This window comes from Saccopteryx bilineata, chromosome 5 (assembly GCF_036850765.1).
Source record: "Saccopteryx bilineata isolate mSacBil1 chromosome 5, mSacBil1_pri_phased_curated, whole genome shotgun sequence".
Classification (NCBI taxonomy): domain Eukaryota; kingdom Metazoa; phylum Chordata; class Mammalia; order Chiroptera; family Emballonuridae; genus Saccopteryx; species Saccopteryx bilineata.
In genome coordinates, this window is record NC_089494.1 from 139,384,344 (window position 1) to 139,401,073 (window position 16,730).

The following is a 16,730-nucleotide window of genomic DNA, read 5'->3' on the forward strand; positions in this document are numbered from 1 at the left end:
AGATGTCACACTCTTAATCACTGTACCAGTGATTCTCAAACTTTCATTCACATGAAATTTACCTGCAGAGCTTTTGTCAAAGCACAAATTAGTGACCTTACTCCTCAAATTGCTGACTCAGTAGGTCTGAAATAGGGCCTGAGAATGGCATTCATAACAAATTCCCAGGAGATACTGATACTGGTGGTGCAGGGACCACACTTTGAGAACCACTCCTCAGTGCTGTGCTTCCTTTTTAATTGAATTTATTGGGGTGACACTGATAAATAAAATGGCATAGGTTTCAGGTGTACCATTCCATAACATATCATCTGCACACTGCACTGTGCATTCACCACCCCAAATCATCTTCTGCCATTACCATTTATCTGCCTTTACCCTCTCCCACCTCCCCATCCCCCTTTCCCTCACTAGTCACCACGCTGTTGTCAGTGTCTTCTTTTTATTTCTTTATTTAACCCCTTCACCTTTTTTTCCCAAGCTGTAGGAGAGCAGAGAAAGGCCACGTGGAAGAGAGGAGAAGCAGCCAAGATGGCGGAGTGCTGAAGGAGAAGCCAGTTTGTGCAGAATTTGTCCAGAGAGAAGGAGATGGGGAACAGAGGTGAATAAGGCTGGTGAGGTAAAAACTTTGATTCTAGGAAACTCAGATGAGTCAGTGGCTTTGGGAGCCCTGAATGGAAAGAGAAGTGTTTTCCCACTGTGTGTATTTCTTGCCCGCTGGGTGCAAGCTAGAATTAAAGCAAATGGCCCACCAGTTCTTAGCTCCATTATTTCATTATCGTCTGTCTGAATCAAATGCGAACTTGCATGGGCCAGGCGGCTGTGATGGTGGCCGCGGCTACTGGCTTTACATTTGGCATAGTCTATGGCAGGATTTGATACAGATCGGTATGAAGTCACCACCACCTTTGAGCGGTGGAGTAGAGGACTGGCTGCTGTTATGGTTCCCCATGGCTGTCCATTTAGAGGCCATAGGCTGGCTGACTTTTACAGCCTTGCGTGAGGAAACCGAGAGCTCTGTGGAAGAGGCTTCCCCAGCCCTGCAAACCAAAAGTGGAAGGAGCTGGAGCAAACATGGGAGAAAGAAATGCTGACCCTGGAGCTAAAGCAAGCACTGGAGGAGGCCGACCAGGTTCATGAGATTCACTTGGAAATGGAGAAGGAATCACAGGCTCATGAGTTGCAGATTGCCCTGGACGTTGTGGAGAGCCAGCTGTGGCAGGAGGCCGGGGCTGAGGCTGGAGCCAGGGCTGCAAGGCCCATGGAGCAAAAGGCGGAAGCAATGGCCTGGGGCTCAATCCCTGCAGCAGAAGCTGGTGCTTTCAGTTCCTCTTTGGGGGATGAGGAGAATCAGGCTGGAGTTGCGATCTGCAGTCTCCAGAAGATGAGAGCCCAGCAGCACGGAGTACCTACTTACCTACTACGCCCCTAGTAGGCCTGCAATTTTGGGACATAGGGGTGGATTCCCTCATGCTCTCTGGAGCAGAGATGGAAATGCTGACTGCCATTGCCACGTGCTCCTCTTTGGGACAGTGTAAGACCTGCCAGGATAGCAGGGAAGAGGGGGGTGGCTGAGGCCCCATGTGTGTGGACTGATTCCTGGACTATGACCAGAGTGGGCACTGGCTCCTTTGTTGGATGGACTTATGGATTTTGGACAATGTGAAATACCCTGTTGGGGGTGGGGGGCGGTTTTGCTGGAGGCCCTTCTAGCTTTTCCCATGGCTAGAGAGAAGGTTGAGGACATTTTGCACTTTTGGCAAAGTGCTTAGAGACTGGTAAAATGTACCTTTGTAATTGTTGACATTGTATGATTTGTCATGTTGTTGTAATTTGTGTAATGTGCCTAATTTCCTTGCGCAGGGATGCCGGTGGTGTAGATTGTGGGTAGTAAAGTGAGCATACGGGTGGATTGTTGGGCAGATAAAATATATTATGCTCATGTTGTTAAAGATGGTGCTGCCCACGTGGAAGCCTGTCACCCAGGTGATAATATTAGTTGCCTTTCTTGCTTGGGATGGGCGTGATTATGTTAATATGTGTTGGGGGAGGGCTTTCACACCAAAAGGTTTTAAAAGGAAGAGAGATCACGTTGTTCCGGGTGAAGAGTGATTGTGTTCTAGGAGAAGCCCAGGCCGTAGGAGAGCAGAGAAAGGCCATGTGGAAGAGAGGAGAAGCAGCCAAGATGACAGAATGCTAAAGGAGAACCCAGTTAGTGCAGAGTTTGTGCAGAAAGAAGGAGATGGGAAACAGAGGTGAATAAGGCTGGTGAGGTAGAAACTTTGATTCTAGGAAACTCGGATGAGTCAGTGGCTTTGGGAGCACTGAATGGAAAGAGAAGTGTTTTCCCACTGTGTGTATTTCTTGCCCGCCGGGTACAAGCTAAGACTAAAAGTAATGGCCCACCAGTTCTTGGTTCCATTGTTTCATTACTGTCTATGCGAATCAAATGTGAACCTGCACAGGCCAGGCAGCTGTGATGGAGGCCGCTGCTACTGGCTTTACACCAGCCCTCCATCCTCTTTCTTTTCTGAAAACTGTCAGACTGTTCTCTATATCTATGTGTCTGTTTCTATTTTGTTGTTGTTGTTGTTGTTAGTTCATTTTGTTCATTAGAGATTGGCTTTCTCTGACTGGCTTTTTTTCAGTTAGCATGGTCTCCAGGTGCTGTGCTTTTTCACCATTATAATCTGTCACTGCTGTATGCTTACACTTCCTTTACAGAGCAAGAGCAGAGCAGACTTTTTGGACATCTTTGACACTCCAATATGGAGTCACTGTCAGCCATGACAGTCCTGTCAAGTGCTATGTTGACACTCAGGTAACAGGGTGTATGGTAATGCTCTTAGGAGGGGCCCAAAACTCCCAAAACCACAAGTGTGAACACTTGGATAAGGACTCTACCTGGACACCAATATGAGTGTGACCTCCACCCAGGTGGGCTCTAAGAACCCAGAGCTCCGACCACTCAACACTGAGCCTGGCTGTACCATGGTCAGGCTCAGAGCCCAGCCAGACTTCACTCAACCAGATAAGTGCTGGCACTGTGGCCACCTGGCTTGAGACCAAGAGCCGCCTCCCCACCTGCTGCTGCTGCCAGTGACCATGCTCTGTGTGTCACCTGTGTGTGACTCTATGGGCTTATTGGGGAGGTCTCCTCTAATAAACTTGGCATGCAGAAAGACGCAAACGTGCATGACTCCTTTCAAGGACTCTGCCTTGCTCACGACACTTTCCCATGTAAAATACATGGAAAAAGGAGAATGTCAACATTAATGGATGAAATGATGCCTGAAATCTTCTAAGAAAAAGAAAACTCTATTTTGTTATTTTCAACTTAGCAAGCTTACCCAAGAAGTTTATGGTTTTTACTTAGCAGATTATTCTCATCTGCCTCCAGTTTACCCTTAAAACTCTTACTCTTTGTCAGCATCACTCAGTCTCTTTCTAGACTTATCTTCTCTGCTTTTCACTGTACACTAATGACTTGGGGTTGTTCTTGCATTCCAAATGAAATGCATTTTTAAATACTTCTAAACATGGAATCACTAGGGCTTTGCCCCAAATTGCTAGTTTTCCCTAAACCCTCCCATGTCTGTTAACAGAGACACCTGAAGAGCTTCCTGACCATGGGCAATAAAACACCAGGAAGTGGCATTTACATAAAAAAATCATGACTGTGCCAACACAGAATGCTTTCCTGAACCACTTTCCATGCAGCCCTGACCTTCAGCAGTGCAGGAAAGGACCAATGTGACATTTATAAAAAAAATGACACCAAATTAGAAAGCCCATCTCCATTCAGTACAAGGATTGACTCCTTTCTCATTAAGAATTAAGAAATAGAGAGATGATGTCAGAGTAATGGCGCAGTAGGAAGCGATACCGATAAATCTCCCCCAAAACTCAACAAGATCTTCAACCAGAAACAGAAAAACCTATCCTTGGAGCCTCCAGATGTTTCGCAATACACCCGAAGGTATGGTCGAGCGAAAAATTGACTAAATGTATAATCAAACCCCGAAGGAAATAGGGAGTAAGAAATGCTCCGCCTTCCTCACTAACCTAAACAGGGCGGCTTTCACTGGGAACTGAGAATATAGAAACTGAGGCAGGGAAAGGGGGTGAATAGATCCAGGCAGCGGCACAAACAGCCGAACCAGGCTGTGGCACAGAGATCCAGGCCGAGGAAAAACTGTTCCTGTGGCAACCCAGGCAATACAAGCTAACACTTGTGCCAAACCCAGACAAAGAAAGACAAGCAGGGCAGCCATTTTCCTCGATCTCCGGGTTGGCGCACACAGATAGTGGGCGAGAGATTCCTTCCAAAACCCCGAGAGTGTGCGCCCGTGTTGTCCCACAGAGAGGCAGAGTCAGAGGCCTCTGTGTGGGCTGAAAGCGGAATCTCTGGGCCGCCCCAGCGCCCTAGGAAAGCCGCGCACGGGGACAGAGTGAAAGCCAATTCCAACACTGGAACTTTTCCTTGCGGGTGGGGGTTTCACTCAGGTGAGACTTCTGGCACGATATCCTGGTCTGCGTGCTCAGATAGTGAGCGAGAGATTCCTCTGAGTGCCTTGGCAGTGCCCACCCGTGTTATCCCACAGAGAGGCAGAGTCAGGGGCCTTTGTGTGGGCCAAAAAGCGGAATCTCGGGCCACCCCAGCGCCTTGAAAAAGCCACGCCCGGGGACAGAGCGAGAGCCAATTCCAACGCTGCAACTTTTCAGTGCGGGCGGGGGGTTTCACTCAGAGTGTGAGACTGCTGGCCTGATATCCTGATCTGCGCACACAGATAGTGGGCGAGAGATTCCTCCAAGTGCCTCGGCAGTGCGTGCCCGTGTTATCCCACAGAGTGGCAGAGCCAGAGGTCTTTGAGTGGGTGGAAGCCCCGCCTGATTATGCTAGCAGCTCTGACTGACCGAGCCTTACCCAGAGCCCTGTGCTAAGTGGAAATAGAGTGGGGAGTTGCCAGCTCTTTGAGCCTCTTACTATCCAGGCAGAGGGAGCAGCAACCCCATAGCTGGATTATCAGGCTACTAATTGAGGAAGGAAAGACTAAGAGAAAGGCTCCAGGAACACAGACTCTCTCACTGGCGGAGCCTATAAATGCTAATAAGCCTCGACTGCCAACGAGACTGAAGCACAATACATGACATCGCCATAGAGACTTATCAACTAAAAACCTCTACCTGAGCGTGCCAAAGGGGCAGAACCCGAGGTACAGAGTCACCAACCAGGAAGAGGGAGAGAAAAGAAAATGCAAGATGATAACCTCTCAAAATCAAGAATAATATGCAGACTTTATAGCCTATCCCATTTTATTATATTTGTTCATTTGTTTCTCTTATCTTCATTCTTGATATTTTTTATTCCTCCTCCAATTTGGTCATTTAACTCTCTGCCAGTCTTACTCTTTCCTCTTCTTGAACTACACTACCCATAAGTGTTACATCTCCCATTATCTTTTCTTTCCTCTTCCTTTCTCTCTGAGGGTTGCACTCCAAAACCCTTAACTCTCTCTCTCTCTCTCTCTCTCTCTCTCCTCTTTTTTCTTTTTTCTTCTTTTAGTGGTTCCCTCTTTTTTTCTCTCTCTCTCTCTTTCTTTTCTCCCTCTATATTAGTTTCTTCCTTTCTCCTTTACGTCTCCTCTCATTCAAACCTCAATAATGAACAATATCTTAACTGGGACTCAAGCTTATGTTTGTGGCATGTGTGGGGGGGTTTAATTCACCTTTTTAACACACTGGCAGTGCTCCCATCTCTGGCTCTCCATTTTATCTAGTTCTTGTTCCACTAAATACAATAGTAATTTTTTAATTTGTCCCCCCATTTTCCTGTTTCCCTCTTATTCCTCTCATCATAACTCTTAGTCAACCAACACCTAAAAGAAAATCATTTTATTCTTGACCCAATTTTTTTTCTTATTTGCTTTTTGTGGGCCCATACACCCTTTCTTTTTCTTTTTTTTTTCTTTTTTTGCCCCTTTATTACTTCTCCCCAATTCAGGCCCTCCATTACAGGCATTGTTTGTTCTATTTAGTACAATATAATTCACAGTTCACCACAAGATTTTCTCAAGAAAGAGAGGAGAGGAGAGAAAAAAAGGAGGGGGGGGAATAATTTCCTTTTTTAAAAAAAAATTTTATTTTTCTTTATTTCATTATTAATTTTTTTAAAAAAACCAACTCTTCGATTTTTTATTTTTTTTAACTTTTTATTCTTTATTAAATCTCATTAATACTATGAACAAAACCACCCTCAGATGCCATTAAGGAAGAGAAAATCGAATATCATGGATACAAAAGAAAGAGAGGTAACACAGCTAGATGAGGAAAAATCTATGGAGAAAAAAATTTAATATATTGGAAACCTTGGAGCTAAATGACAGAGAATTTAAGATAGAAATCCTAAAAATCCTCCGAGATATACAAGAAAACACAGAAAGGCAATTTAGGGAGCTCAGAAAACAACTCAACGAACACAAAGAATATATTTCCAAGAAAATTGAAACTATAAAAACAAATCAAACAGAGATGAAAAACTCATTTCACGAGCTGAAAAACGAGGTAACAAGCTTAGCTAATAGAACAGGCCAGATAGAAGAGAGGATTAGTAAATAGAAGACAAGCAACTTGAGGCACAACAAAGAGAAGAAAGAGACTCAAAAATTAAAAAGAAAATGAGATAGCCCTACAAGAATTATCTGACTCCATCAAAAAGAATAACATAAGAATAATAGGTATATCAGAGGGAGAAGAGAGAGAAAATGGAATGGAGAACATACTCAAACAAATAATAGATGAGAACTTCCCAAGCCTATGGAAAGAACTAAAGCCTCAAATCCAAGAAGCAAACAGAACTCCGAGTTTTCTTAACCCCAACAAACCTACTCCAAGGCATATCATAATGAAATTGGCACAAACCAACGACAAAGAAAAAAATCTCAAGGCAGCCAGGGAAAAGAATACAACATATAAAGGAAGGCCCATTAGATTATCATCAGATTTCTCAGCAGAAACTCTACAAGCTAGAAGAGAGTGGACCCCAATATTTAAAGTCCTGAAAGAGAGGAACTTCCAGCCATGAATACTATACCCATCAAAGCTATCCTTTAAATATGAAGGAGAAATAAAAACATTCACAGATACAGAAAAGATGAGGGAATTTATCATCAAAAAAACCCCACTCCAGGAATTACTAAAGGGGGTTCTCCAATCAGATACGAAGAACAAAAAAAAACAATGCCACAAGTAAAAGCTCCAAGAATAACAAAATAAAACCAAATTTAAACTGTGACAACAACAAAAAGAAAGGGGGGGAGAGGATGGAGATTAACAGTAGCAAAGGAAGATGGAGTGCAAAAGTACTCACAAGGCCTGACCTGTGGTGGCGCAATGGGATAAAGCCGTCGACCTGGAACACTGAGGTCGCCAGTTCGAAACCTTGGGCTTGCCTGGGAGTTGATGCTTCCTGCTCCTCCCCCTTCTCTATCTCTCCCCTCTCTCTAAAAATCAATAAATAAAATATCTTAAAAAAAATTAAAAAAAAAAGTACTCACAAAATAGTGTGTTACAATGAATAGGGTAGGAACCCCTTTCATTACTTAAAGGTAACCACCATTGAAAAAATCACCACAGAAGCACATGATTTAAAAAAGATAGCAACAGAGGAAAGATGTATGGAATACAACCAAATAAAAACAAAAGATAGAAAAACGAAAGAGAAGGATCAAACAAGACACAAAACTAACAGAAAGCAATCTATAAAATGGCAATAGGGAACTCACAAGTGTCAATAATTACACTAAATGTAAACGGATTAAACTCACCAATAAAAAGACACAGAGTAGCAGAATGGATTAAAAAAGAAAATCCAACTGTATGCTGCCTACAGGAAACTCATCTAAGTAACAAGGATAAAAACAAATTCAATGTGAAAGGCTGGAAAACAATACTCCAAGCAAATAACATCCAAAAAAAAGCAGGCGTAGCAATACTCATATCTGATAATGCTGACTACAAGACAGTAAAAGTACTCAGAGATAAAAATGGCCATTTCATAATGATTAAGGGGACGCTGAATCAAGAAGACATAACAATTCTTAATATATATGCACCAAACCAAGGAGCACCAAAATATATAAGACAGCTACTAATTGACCTTAAAACAAAAACTGACAAAAATACAATCATACTTGGAGACCTCAATACACCACTGACGGCTCTAGATCGGTCATCCAAACAAAGATATAGTGGCCTTAAACAAAACACTAGAGCACCTGGATATGATAGACATCTACAGGAAATTTCATCCCAAAGTGACAGAGTATACATTTTTCTCCAGTGTACATGGATCATTCTCAAGAATTGACCATATGTTGGACCACAAAAACAACATCAGCAAATTCAGAAAAATTGAAGTTGTACCAAGCATATTTTCTGATCATAAAGCCTGGAAATTAGAATTTAACTGCAAAAAAGAGGAAAAAAATCCCACAAAAATGTGGAAACTAAACAACATACTTTTAAAAATGAATGGGTCAAAGAAGAAATAAGTGCAGAGATCAAAAGATATATACAGACTAATGAAAATGACAATACGACATATCAGAAGCTATGGGATGCAGCAAAAGCAGTGATAAGAGTGAAGTTCATATCACTTCAGGCATATCTGAACAAACAAGAGAGAGCCCAAGTGAACCACTTAACTTCACACCTTAAGGAACTAGAAAAAGAAGAACAAAGGAAACCCAAAACCAGCTGAAGAAAGGAGATAATAAAAATCAGAGCAGAAATAAATGAAATAGAGAACAAAAAAACTATAGAAAAAATTAATAGAACAAGGAGCTGGTTCTTTGAAAAGATCAACAAAATTGACAAACCCTTGACAAAACTTACCAAGGAAAAAAGAGAAAGAACTCATATAAACAAAATCCAAAATGAAAGAGGAGAAATCACCACAGACACCGTAGATATACAAAGAATTATTGTAGAATACTATAAAAAACTTTATGCCACTAAATTCAACAACCTAGAAGAAATGGATAAATTCCTAGAACAATACAACCTTCCTAGACTGAGTCAAGAAGAAGCAGGAAGCCTAAACAGGCCTATTAGTAGAGAAGAAATAGAAAAAACCATTAAAAACCTCCCCAAAAATAAAAGTCTAGGCCCCGACGGCTATACCAGCGAATTTTATCAAACATTCAAAGAAGACTTGGTTCCTATTCTACTGAAAGTCTTCCAAAAAATCAAAGAAAAAGCAATACTTCCAAACACATTTTATGAGGCAAACATAACCCTCATACCAAAACCAGGCAAGGACTGCACAAAAAAAGAAAACTACAGACCAATATCTCTAATGAATACAGATGCTAAAATACTAAACAAAATACTAGCAAATAGAATACAACAACATATTAAAAAGATAATACATCATGATCAAGTGGGATTCATCCCAGAATCTCAAGGATGGTTCAACATACGTAAAACGGTTAACGTAATACACCATATCAACAAAACAAAGAACAAAAACCACATGATCTTATCAATAGACGCAGAAAAGGCTTTCGATAAAATACAACACAATTTTATGTTTAAGACTCTCAACAAAATGGGTATAGAAGGAAAATATCTCAACATGATAAAGGCCATATATGATAAACCATCAGCTAACATCATATTAAATGGCACTAAACTGAAGGCTTTCCCCCTTAAATCAGGAACAAGACAGGGTTGTCCACTCTCTCCACTCTTATTTAATGTGGTACTAGAGGTTCTAGCCAGAGCAATCAGACAAGACAAAGAAATAAAAGGCATCCATATTGGAAAAGAAGAAGTAAAGGTATCACTTTTTGCAGATGATATGATTCTATACATCGAAAATCCCAAAGAATCCACAAAAAGACTACTAGAAACAATAAGCCAATACAGTAAGGTCGTAGGATACAAAATTAACATACAGAAGTCAATAGCCTTTCTATATGCCAACAATGAAACATTTGAGAACAAACTCAAAAGAACAATCCCCTTCACGATTGCAACAAAAAAAATAAAATACTTAGGAATAAACATAACAAAGAATGTAAAGGACTTATATAATGAAAACTATAAACCATTGTTAAGGGAAATCAAAAAAGATATAATGAGATGGAAGAATATACCTTGTTCTTGGTTAGGAAGAATAAATATAATCAAGATGGCCATATTACCCAAAGCAATATACAAATTTAATGCAATTCCCATCAAAATCCCAATGATATTTTTTAAAGAAATGGAGCAAAAAATCATCAGATTTATATGGAACTATAAAAAACCCCGAATAGCCAAAGCAATCCTAAAGAAAAAGAATGAAGCTGGGGGCATTACAATACCTGATTTCAAACTCTATTATAGGGCCACGACAATCAAAACAACATGGTATTGGCAGAAAAATAGACACTCAGACCAATGGAACAGAATAGAAAGTCCAGAAATAAAACCACATATATATAGTCAAATAGTTTTTGATAAAGGGGCCAACAACACACAATGGAGAAAAGAAAGCCTCTTCAACAAATGGTGCTGGGAAAACTGGAAAGCCACATGCAAAAGAATGAAACTGGACTACAGTCTGTCCTCCTGTACTAAAATTAACTCAAAATGGATCAAAGATCTAAACATAAGACCCGAAACAATTAAGTGCATAGAAGAAGACATAGGTACTAAACTCATGGACCTGGGTTTTAAAGAGCATTTTATGAATTTGACTCCAATGGCAAGAGAAGTGAAGGCCAAAATTAATGAATGGGACTACATCAGACTAAGAAGTTTTTGCTCAGCAAGAGAAACTGACAACAAAATAAATAGACAACCAACTAAATGGGAAATGATATTTTCAAACAACAGCTCAGATAAGGGCCTAATATCCAAAATATACAAAGAACTCATAAAACTCAACAACAAACAAACAAACAACCCAATAAAAAAATGGGAAGAGGACATGAACAGACACTTCTTCCAGGAAGAAATACAAATGGCCAACAGATATATGAAAAGATGCTCATCTTCGTTAGTTATTAGAGAAATGCAAATCAAAACTGCAATGAGATACCACCTCACACCTGTTAGATTAGCTATTATTAACAAGACAGGTAATAGCAAATGTTGGAGAGGCTGTGGAGAAAAAGGAACCCTCATACACTGTTGGTGGGAATGTAAAGTAGTACAACCATTATGGAAGAAAGTATGGTGGTTCCTCAAAAAACTGAAAATAGAACTACCTTATGACCCAGCAATCCCTCTACTGGGTATATACCCCAAAAACTCAGAAACATTGATACGTAAAGACACATGCAGCCCCATGTTCATTGCAGCATTGTTCACAGTGGCCAGGACATGGAAACAACCAAAAAGCCCGTCAATAGATGACTGGATAAAGAAGATGTGGCACATATACACTATGGAATACTACTCAGCCTTAAGAAATGATGACATCGGATCATTTACAGCAAAATGGTGGGATCTTGATAACATTATACGAAGTGAAATAAGTAAATCAGAAAAAACCAGGAACTGCATTATTCCATACGTAGGTGGGACATAAAAGTGAAACTAAGAGACATTGATAAGTGTGTGGTGGTTACGGGGGGGGGGAGGGGGGAGAGAGAGAGAGGGAAAGGGGGAGGAGGAGGGGCACAAAGAGAAATAGATAGAAGGTGACAGAGGACAATCTGACTTTGGGTGATGGGTATGCAACATAAGTGAACGACCAAGATAACCTGGAGTTGTTATCTTTGAATATATGTATCCTGATTTATTTATGTCGCCCCATTAAAAATAAAATTATTTAAAAAAAAGAATTAACAAATACAGAAAAAATTTTGAAACACAATTTACTGCAAAAGAGTCTTTGTGTCTAGGAACAAAGGTGAAATGGGAATTTTGTCTGGTTCCAAGGAAGCGCCCCACACCATATGTACCTATATTTTGTTTGATAGTTGGTGATGTTGTTTTCATCAGCACAGCACCTTAGGCATAATGGGAGTTCACTTCATGGCCAGGTTAGGATTTGCTCTTCATCTCAACTGGAATTTTTGAGAGTTGGAAACGATAAGTGCCAGGGACCACGGCTGCAGTGCACATGTGCACTTAGAAGAGACAGTGATTAAGGACAGTCCCTTGCTGATAAAGAATAGAAACTTGTACATTCAAACAAATTAATAAGGAACATGTCAAGATTGCATGGAAAAATAAAGCAAAAAACAACCAGAAATATATTTCAACAAAATGTAATGAAAGAAGAAAATAACTGCACATGTTCTGATGGAAATATTTTCAGGAAAGAAAATGATGAAACTAAGTATAAGTTCAGGTACAAAACAGTTTTACAAATCTGTGACCTTGTTTTAATAGTAATATTATATATGCCTAGTTTTTTATATATTTTTTAAGTTTTTCCTTCAGACCTCTGATCTCCCTAAAAGGGAAAATAATGGAGGCAAAGGAATTTAAGATTTTCTGTTCAACTTCTGATCAGTTCGTCTCTCCTCCTCTCCCTCCTTCTCCTTTGACAAGTAAGTGCTCAGTGACAAGTTAGCTGCAAGTCTGAATTGTCCCCAAAGAAAAGGAAGTGAGATGTCCCATACCTATGAGATAGTTATTGAAGTTTACTTAAAAGTAAACTTCTTTTGATTGCTTTTGGTGCTAGTATTTAAGTATGCCTGATGCAGAAGCCCAAACCCTGTGACATATATAAATCATTCCTATTTGTTATTTTGATGTTCCTTTTGGAATGAATAGTTTCAGGGAAAATTTTGCCTGATCCTTACCAACAGCTCCCTATTCAAACAAAGGAGAATTTTAGAGAAGTTTTGGCACAAGAAGCTTTCAGCTCTTTTTGTTTACTGTTTCAATGGATGTTCTTCAATAATGGAGCTGACTTCAAGTACACGTGGCCATTACTTATCACAGTAGCTGGGCAGGAACAGGTTCATCATGAGCTCTCTACAGAAATTACAAGTTCTTATATATTGCATATAAAAAGCAGACTACAGAACAGAAAGCTAAAAAGAGAAATAATTTACAAGAATCTGCAGTTTTTTAAGTATCAAATGTGATGAAAAGTAGCTGTTTCAACTGTTTGCTTTTATGTCTAAAATTAGATATTTTAGAGTAAAAAATTAAAATTTAATTAAAAATCAAGAAAGAAATTAAAAATAAGAAAACTTTTATGAATGTCAAGGTTGTTTTTTTTTCAAGGTTTTGTGTGTGTGTGACAGAGACAGAGAGAGGGACAGATAGGGATAGACAGGCAAGAAGGGAGAGAGATGAGAAGCATCAACTCTTCATTGCGGTGCCTTAGTTGTTCATTGATTGCTTTCTCATATGTGCCTTGATCAGGGGGAGGGGAGGCTACAGCAGAGGAAGTGACCCCTTGCTCAAGCCAGTTACCTTGGGCTGAAGCTGCTGAGCATTGTTCAAACCAGATGAGCCTGCACTCAAGCCAGCAACCTTGGGGTTTTAAACCTGGGTCTTCTGCGTCCCAGTCCGTGGCTCTATCCACTGTGCCACCACCTGGTCAGGCTCAAGGTTGTTGTGTTGGTTTTTTTTAATGGAAAGGAATTGACCAAGAACTGAAGAGAATCTGTTCGCTTGAAGAATAATTTGTGATCTCCAGTAGAAATTATATCTATGTATCAGAAATGAGTTATTTTTAATTCTGCCTGGACAAACAGATGGACCAAATAGTTATTAGAATCTGTTCCCTTCCTAAACAGTTCTGTGATAGACTGAAGAATATATCCTATTATATCTCCATAAACAAGAACTCTAGTACATACATATTTAACCCAAATACTTCTTTTGGCCATCCAAACTTAGGCCCTTTGTGCTGCCACTCCTTTCATGCTGCATTACTCATCCTGGCACTCAAGATCACTTACTAACTTTCTTGCCCATCTCCCGTCCTCCACTGCCTGTGCAGAGCTTCCATTCTAACAAAGCTGTACTGTTTACACTCTTTCTTTATAAGGAATTTACACACTCTAGTCTGTCTTTGTAGAAATTAATTTTGTTTGTTGAGAAAATTTCCAAAAGCACGTATTTCCTCTCCTTTAAAACCTTTAAAAAGTACCAGCCTTCTGAACATACATTTCTTCAAAGAAGGTATATAAATGGCTACCGAGTGCATGAAAAGATGCTCAACATCATTAATCTTTAGAAAAATGAAAACAAGAACCACAAAATACTATTACCTACCCACTAGAAGGACATAATAAATAAGACAATAACAAACATTGGGGAGGATGTGGAAAACAGGAACCTTTATACACTGGTTGGAATGAAAAAGTGGCACAGTCACTTTGGAAAACAGAGTAGCAGTTTCTCAAAAAATTCAGTATAAACTACCATTATGACCCCATAATTCTGCTTATAGGTATTTACACAAGAGCAATAAGAACATATGTCCAACACAAAGATGTGCACACGAATGTTCACAGGAGCATTATTCATAATAACCGAAATCTAGAGACAACTTAAAGGTCTATCAACTGGTGACTAGATAGACACAATATGGTACAGCTGTTTAATAAAATACTATTCAGCCATAACAATGAACAAACTGCTGACACATGCTATGTTATAAACAAAGCCCAAAAACATAATGTTAAATGAAACTAAACCTATAAGACCACATTTTGTGATTGTGTAAAATGTTCAGAAGATGCAAATCAATAAACACAAAAGGTAGATTAGTGGTTACCTGAGTCTGGAAATGGGAACAACACTTGTATGATTTTTTAAACCAATGTCACCCCAATAAATTCAATTAAAAATAAAAATTTAGCCTGAATAGGTGGTGGCACAGTGGATACAGCATCGAACTGGGACACTGAGGACCCAGGTTCAAAACCCCGAGGTCACTGGTTTGAGCGCAGGCACATCTGGTTTGAGCAAGGCTCTCCAGCTTGAGCCCAAGGTCACTGGCTTGAGCAAGTGATCACTCCATCTGCTGTAGGCCCCCCACCCCTGGTCAAGGCACATATGAGAAAGCAATCAATGAACTAAGGTGCTGCAACAAAGAATTGACGCTTCTCATCTCCCCCTTCCTGTCTTTCTGTTCCTATCTGTCTCTCTTTCTGTCTCTGTCTCTGTCACAAAAAATAAAATAAAATAAAAATTTAGAAAATATATTGCTAGAGACACATCCAAATGCAGTACAGCCATAAAGTAAGCAAGGGAATAAAAAATGCTAAACAAGAATATTCTTTTCCATAAACTAGTTCATAAATATACAGATATTCTTTTTATTATTGCTTAAGCCATTCATATACATTATAGAATGTCTTATATGTATATTTTAACATTAAAAAAGTCTCCACAGTTTAACAAAAAAGAATCAACTGTGAAGGATTCTTCACAGAGGGATTTTACTGGGAGGATGGACATGTTCCAAAACTGATGATGATAGTTATACCATTTAGTAAATTTCCTTAATATCATTGAATTGTATACTTAAAATAAATGATATGAAAAATATAGTTTAATGAAGTTTATATTTTTTAAAACACCAACTCTACATATTTTCCACAATTCACTTGATCTTCTAAAGATCCTTTGATTTTATCTAGAATCATCTTAGTTCTTTGAACCCATTTTATAATGATATATGTTTGCTGATTTAATGCTATCTATAAACATCTATGTGGATAATTGAAGAAGTTTTAGATAACCTCCTCATCTATATTATTCATTATTTTATTTTATTTAACAAATAAATAGCTACTGCGGGGCTACTATGTGCCAGACACTGTTCTAGATAAAAGTGATATAGCAGCCAAGTTTCTGCCATCATGGTGCTTACATTCCACAGAGAAGACATGGAAGAAAATCAACCCTGGTCTTACCTAGAAACAGCATAAATGACTGTGTGCTTAAAGGCCAAGGAAAGAGAGATGGAAAGAGAAGGCAAGGATCAAACTGTGGTAGTAAGTTTCAGTTTTATTACAAGGACAATTGGAAGTCATGGGAGGATTTTGACAGGAGTGAAAAATCATGGGAGCTGTTTTATAGACTGGGGAGGGCAAGAATAGAAGCAGAGAGAGAGAGTTAAGAATCTGTTGCAGTCATCAAAGCAAGAAATGATGGTGGTCTGAACTGGAAGTGGATGGGAAAGCAAATGATAATGGTCAAAATGGTTGAAAATTGTTTAATCAGAATCGTCATTTTCCAAAGATCAGGAACATTGCTTATTAATACTCTCTGTATATTAGATGTAAATAAGAATTTCCTAGTGTAGGAATAATATCAATATATAAAATAATTTGTGCAAAGTGCATTTGGGAATAGAATCCCAAGTTTAGACTAAAAGTTACTTTTATTTTTAGAAAGAAAATCAGTTCTTACATATCAGTGTAAAAGTGCTATGTCTTAATTGGAAAATGAGCAGAAGACATGAACAGAAATTTCGAAACAGAAGAAACCTATGTGGCTATATGAAAAAATCTCAGTAGTGACTGTGGAGATGCAAGTTTAAACATGAGATACAAGCTAAATCTATATAATTGGCAAAACAATTTAAATTTCAATGCCAAGTTATTAGCACTGGATGTGGAAATGATGGGAAAAACATGTAGGTCCACAAGATTTCTTATGCACTATTGGTGAAAATGTAAATCAGTATGATCATTTTGGAAATTAACTTAGCATTATCTTATAATGTGAAACACTCGCCTCCTCTATGAGCCAGCTAT